Source organism: Anguilla rostrata, unplaced genomic scaffold (assembly GCF_018555375.3).
Source record: "Anguilla rostrata isolate EN2019 unplaced genomic scaffold, ASM1855537v3 scaf1047, whole genome shotgun sequence".
Lineage (NCBI taxonomy): Eukaryota > Metazoa > Chordata > Actinopteri > Anguilliformes > Anguillidae > Anguilla > Anguilla rostrata.
This window is the reverse complement of record NW_026986391.1, coordinates 26,039-32,324: the sequence shown is the minus strand read 5'-3', so window position 1 is coordinate 32,324 and position 6,286 is coordinate 26,039. Positions and strand designations below refer to the sequence as shown.

The following is a 6,286-nucleotide window of genomic DNA, read 5'->3' as shown; positions in this document are numbered from 1 at the left end:
TTTTTAATGAAAGGAATACATTTGCCGTGACTTCGTTAGCTAATGCCATAGCTATGCAATGCGTGAAATATCATTAGCAAACCTGCCGGTGGTTTTAAAGAACACAGGCCAGTAAGCACAGAAGAGCTCCCGTTGAATCCATGTGGCTTAGCAATATTGCCGGTTAATAACTGAACGGTGTACGGCGGGTAAATATGGTGCAAAAGCAATAATTGATAAGTAGGCTAGTAGACAATTATTAGTGAGGGTTGAAGCAGGTTAAAGAAACGTGTTCTAAGCTGGGCTTGAACCTACGACCCCATGTTCCCAAGACTGTAACCTTACCCACTAGGCCACAGGTGGACTAGCTGTTTGAATGGGAAATGTTTCAGAATAAAAATGTATGGGTATTTTGCGTGTGTATGCGCGTTTTTGATTGGGTCGTGTAGGGCTGATTTGGCTGGTGTTAGTGAAATGTCCAATGGGGAGACATGTTGTTAGTGGGATAGGCGGCAGGAAAAATAAGAATGAGAAGAAGAAGAAGAAGAAGAAGAAAGAGAAGAAGAAGAAGAAGAAGAAGGAGAAAACGCAAAATCCCCTTAGTTTGGGGCTTTATTGTGTGGACATGTGAAGTTGTTTATGAATTCTGTCTGTTGAAATGGGGTCAGAATGTACAGAATTTAATGTTTTTAAGGGCTGAGTGTCTGTGGCTGTTGTGGTTATTTCTGTGGGGAACCCTGAAAAGTGCCAAACTCTCGGTGCTGTATAGGTATGGGGGCATGCCCCCGCCAAGGCGTAACTTGGCGGGATGGCATACCTGCCATCCCAATAACACACTGCTATGTGTTTGACACACACAGCCCTGTTAGTTTATATTAATGTGTGTAAGGTGTGTAACACACTGCTATGTGTCTACCACACACAGCCCTGTTAGTTTATACTAATGTGTGTATGGTGTGTAACACACTGCTATGTGTTTGACACACACAGCCCTGTTAGTTTATATTAATGTGTGTAAGGTGTGTAACACACTGCTATGTGTTTGACACGCACAGCCCTGTTAGTTTTTATTAATGTGTGTAAGGTGTTTGTGTCCCTCTCTCTGCAGGCTGTCAGGCTGTAGAGTCACACAGAGAGGCTGTGATTCTCTGGCTTCAGCTCTGTGTTCAAACCCCTCACACCTGAGAGAGCTGGACCTGAGATACAATCACCCAGGAGACTCAGGAGTGAGAGCGCTGTCTGCTGCTAAACTGGACACACTCACACTGCTGTAAGTACAGAGAGTTTCCACACTGCACCTCACACACACACACACACACACACACACCTGAGAGAGCTGGACCTGAGATACAATCACCCAGGAGACTCAGGAGTGAGAGCGCTGTCTGCTGCTGAACTGGACACACTCACACTGCTGTAAGTACAGAGAGTTTCCACACTGCACCTCACACACAACACCACACGCACACAAACGGAGTTCGGGGGGGGTGGCATGGAGGGCACGTTCACACCAGCGTTACTCAAGAGGGTTGGGGATCTCCTGTGGAGGGTGCTGCAGCGGATCACTGCAGTATATAAGATGTGGTTGTTGTAGTTAGGGGTTTGATCAGGGACACAGTGATGGTGGAGTTTCAGTATTACAAAGCAACGGAGAACCTGAGTGTGTTTCATAGTGTGTGTGTTTCATGTTCAGTGGAGAGAGGGGAGCTATTTTTGCACATGGAATAGAGTGAGGGAATGGAAGTTTCCTTTGTGACCGATTTCATATGATCTTGGTTTTGTGTTTTATTGTGTCTTTGTTTTTATTTATGTGATGTCATTGGTGTGTTGAGAGTGGAAAGAAAGGATGGTTAAAATTCAGAATTCTGTTCTGCTGTTCTTACAGTGTGGACCATGGAGGAGAGAACAGGACCAAACCTGGACCCAGGAAATGTGAGTGTGTATCGACACAGAACACTTTCCATAGATACACACTCTGCTGTGTGTGTGTGCGTGTGTGTGTATGAGAGAGACTTCTCTCTTACACACATAAACACACAAACAGAAGCACACGTGTACACAAACACAGACACAGAGATACTATCACAGCTCTCTCTCTCACACACATAATGAGGTGAATATTAATAATGATAATTAATCTCATTAATGTCTCTGGTGTGCAGACGGCTGTCAGCTCACACTGGATCCAAACACAGCGCACAGAGAGCTGTCTCTGTCTGAGGGGAACAGGAAGGTGACACAGAAATGGTGGGAAAAGCAGCCATATCCTGATCATCCAGAGAGATTTGAGCAGTGTGAGCAGGTTGTGTGCAGAGAGAGTGTGTGTGAGCGCTGTTACTGGGAGGCTGAGTGCAGTATGTCTGAGTGGGGAGAGGTTTATATAGCAGTGACTGATAAAGGAATCAGCAGGAAAGGAGGGGGTTCTGACTGTAGGTTTGGATACAATAAAAACTCCTGGAGTCTGAGGTGCTCTAAACTCAGTGACTCTGATAAACTCAGTTTCTCTGTCAGGCACAATGAGAACCAAACACACATACCTGCCCTCACCTCCCCCTACCGCAGAGCAGGAATGTATTATGGTGCTGGTACAGGAGTGTGTGTGTACAGGGTAGGAGTGTGTGTGGACCGTCCGGCCGGCACTCTGTCCTTCTACAGCGTCTCTGACTCTGACACACTGACCCTCCTGCACAGATTCCACACACACTTCACTCAACACTCACCCCTCTGTGCTGGATTTTATGTGAGGAACTCCTCCTCAGTGTCCCTCTGCTAACTGGAGTAGAGACACACACACACACACACACACATATACACATTCACACACACACGCACGCACACACAAACATCCACACACACGCACATGCACGCACACGCAAACATGCACGTGCACACACGCATACACACACACGCGTGCGCTCGCATGCATGCACACACACACACACACACACTCACGTACACACACACACACACCACATTCACGTACCCACACACACACACACACACACCACACACACTCACACATACACACTCAGATACACATAGACACTCACACCCACACCTACACACACACACATCCACACACACACACATACTCTCACACACCCTTTCCTCATCCACATGCACACACACATCACAACACCCGCGCACACACACACGCTTTCTCACACCCAATCACTCACACCCCCAATCACACACATACACACACCTACACACGGACACACACAATCTCTCGCACACACAAACACACACATGCATGCATACATACACACGCTCATAACCGTATGCACACACACTCTCTCTCTCTCATACTCAGTCACTCACACACACACACCCCCCTCTCTCACACACACACACGCTCACATCCACACACATTCACACAAATGCACGCACACACACACACAAACTCATGCACTCACGCACACACACATACATGCGTGCAGAGACACAAACACGTGTCAACACACACACTCCTCAGTGTCCCTCTGCTAACTGGAGTAGAGACACACACACATGCGCGCACACACAAACATGCACACACACACACACGTGCGCATACACACTCGAACACATGCACACACACACATACACATATATATACACACACTCATATACACATACACACACACACACTCAATCACACACATATATAAACACAAACACTCATATACACCTAGACCCTCACACACCCACACACACACACACACACATATATAGAGAAACACTCACACACTTATATACACACACACTCATATACACATACACACACACACACTCACACATATATATACATACACTCATATACACCTAGACCCACATAATCGCACTCACACACCTACACACACTCTCGCACACCCAGTTACACACACACACACCGTCTCTCTCTCACATACACTCCATCACACACACCCTTTCTCTCTCAGTCATGTACAAGCACTCACAAATACACACACTCATGTTTACTCATGCACACGCACTCACATACCTACGCACACACACTCTCTCACACCCAGTCACTCACACACACCTACACACGGACACACACAATCTCACGCGCACACACACACACACGCATGCAAACATACACACGCTCATACCCGTATGCATACACACACACTCTTTCTCTCACTCACACTCTCACATACAGTATACAGACACACACATGCGCAAAGGCACGCGCACACACACACACTCATGCACTCACGCACGAACACAAACATGTCAACACACACACATTCTCATTCCCATACGTACGCACACACACACACACATTCTCTTACCCACACGCACACACACACATACTCATGCACACACACATGCATACACATATATGTGTGTACACACCATATACACATGTATACACAAACATTCTCATACACATACATACACACACACACGTATAAACACACACAAATTCACAATGGCACTCTCACACACACACACATACACATACATACACTCATTCTCTTGCACGCACACACACTCAAATACACAGTCACACACACATTCACACAAACGCACGCACACACACTTTCTCTTACCCATACACACACGCACCGGTGTGCACACATACTCATGCAGTCAATCATACTCACACATGCACACACACATACATGCGTGCACACACATTCTCTTACCCATTCACACACGCAACCCGGGCACACACACACACACACTCATACTCACGCACTCACACACATGTTCACATCAACAGTCACTCCCGCAAACGTACGCATGCATGCACACACATTCACAAATACACCCACACAAACACACTCTCACCCAATCACACACACGTCGACACACTTGCAACCTTCCTTGACCAATGCCTTACTGCAATTTCAGCTGTGCCCAATATTAGCCTCAGTACAGCTTCAACCCTGTACATGAGAGTATGATCTTTTAGCAGGTATAGGTGAAGCACTCGCAATTTAAATATGATTTTATTTTTTTACATTTTAATAAATGTATATTTCAAATGTTCAAGGTGTGTTCATGTATTTTTGATTATTAAAACATTAATATAACATTGAGAGTAATAATGCCAAAAGATGGCAGAGTAAAATGTTTTTAATTCTGTCTCCTGTATCTGCATCTTTTTTAGAAGAAGCCAGTGGCAAACTCCTCCACTTAAATGTGCATTTTACTAGTTTTTACTGTTGCTTTCATTCATTTTCACAAGAGTTCCAATGTGCAGATTTCTGTGGGCAAATGCAGCTGATAGGGAGAATGCAGAATGATCACTGCAGTGTACTTATTTCCTTCCATTACTGTAAACAATGATGGATTGAGTTTCCTTATTTATTCTGTTAGGATTGATTTATTTATTTTATTTTTTGTTGCTTTAATTTTTTGTATTTTCTGACAATAATATGCAATGATTAAACCTGAATTATAAAAATATCAAATGTTTTGCTGTTGATTCTGTTACTGTAGTGTAACCACAACTCAATACATTTTGAAAAGACACTGCTTGTCTATTCAGCTGGTATATTTATGTTACCTCTCAAAGAAATGGTTTTCCTGTAGGTTTGACCCTGGATCTGCTGCACATCCGTTGAATGGATTAGACCACTAAGCCAAAAATAGGGCAGAAGTGTGGTTTGCATGACAACCAGTCTCTGAGATGTTCCTGAGACCCTGCAGTTTTTCTGATTTTTTCAGATGCATTTCTAATATCTGCAGTCACACATTACAAATGCATGACAGTATGTTATGATTGCTTTGGCTCAATGTGGAAAACTCAATTTTCCAAACTGACTGGCAAAATTCTTACCCTAAGACACTAATTGCAGTACCTACCAACAAAGTGCACAACTCTAAATCACACTCAGTTTTCAAAATACAGTTATCTCGTATTAGTACAGTGTTCCAATGCGTATTGCTAGACATGCAGATTATGAAATAAAGTCAACATATTTGCACTCCTGTCTCATCACTTCCAGCAACATTGCCCAGGTGAGTCGCATTGCAGCATGATTGGTAATTCCAACATAAAAGGTTGTTTTACAGTACTACATTCAGCAGTGTCTGACAACATGGAGCTGCCCAATGCAGTTGGTACTGATGGACGGGTCGTGGCTGTGCCTGAGTTTGTGGTCAAGCAGGTAGAAGAAATATTGTTGTATCAAATGAATTTAGAGCCACAGTGATTGACCATGTCATAAATCCAGGCATAACAATGGGAGAAGCAAAATGTGATCCTGTAATTACATTACAGGATTGTTCTGTTGGTGTCTTTTTATATTATTTATGTTCCATGACGAGCCTGTAAGCCACGCTAATCATTTTTATTAGAGACCGCGCAACT

At 44.2% G+C, this 6,286-nt stretch overlaps 1 long non-coding RNA gene across 1 annotated transcript; it reads left to right on the top strand.

Annotated features, from left to right (window-relative positions):
- Positions 1-919: 919 nt before the first annotated feature.
- LOC135247039 (uncharacterized) lies at positions 920-5,331 on the top strand. Its single transcript, XR_010328069.1, has 3 exons — positions 920-1,249; positions 1,865-1,911; positions 2,142-5,331. It is a non-coding gene; the product is annotated as an uncharacterized LOC135247039 (long non-coding RNA).
- The last annotated feature ends 955 nt before the right edge of the window (positions 5,332-6,286 follow it).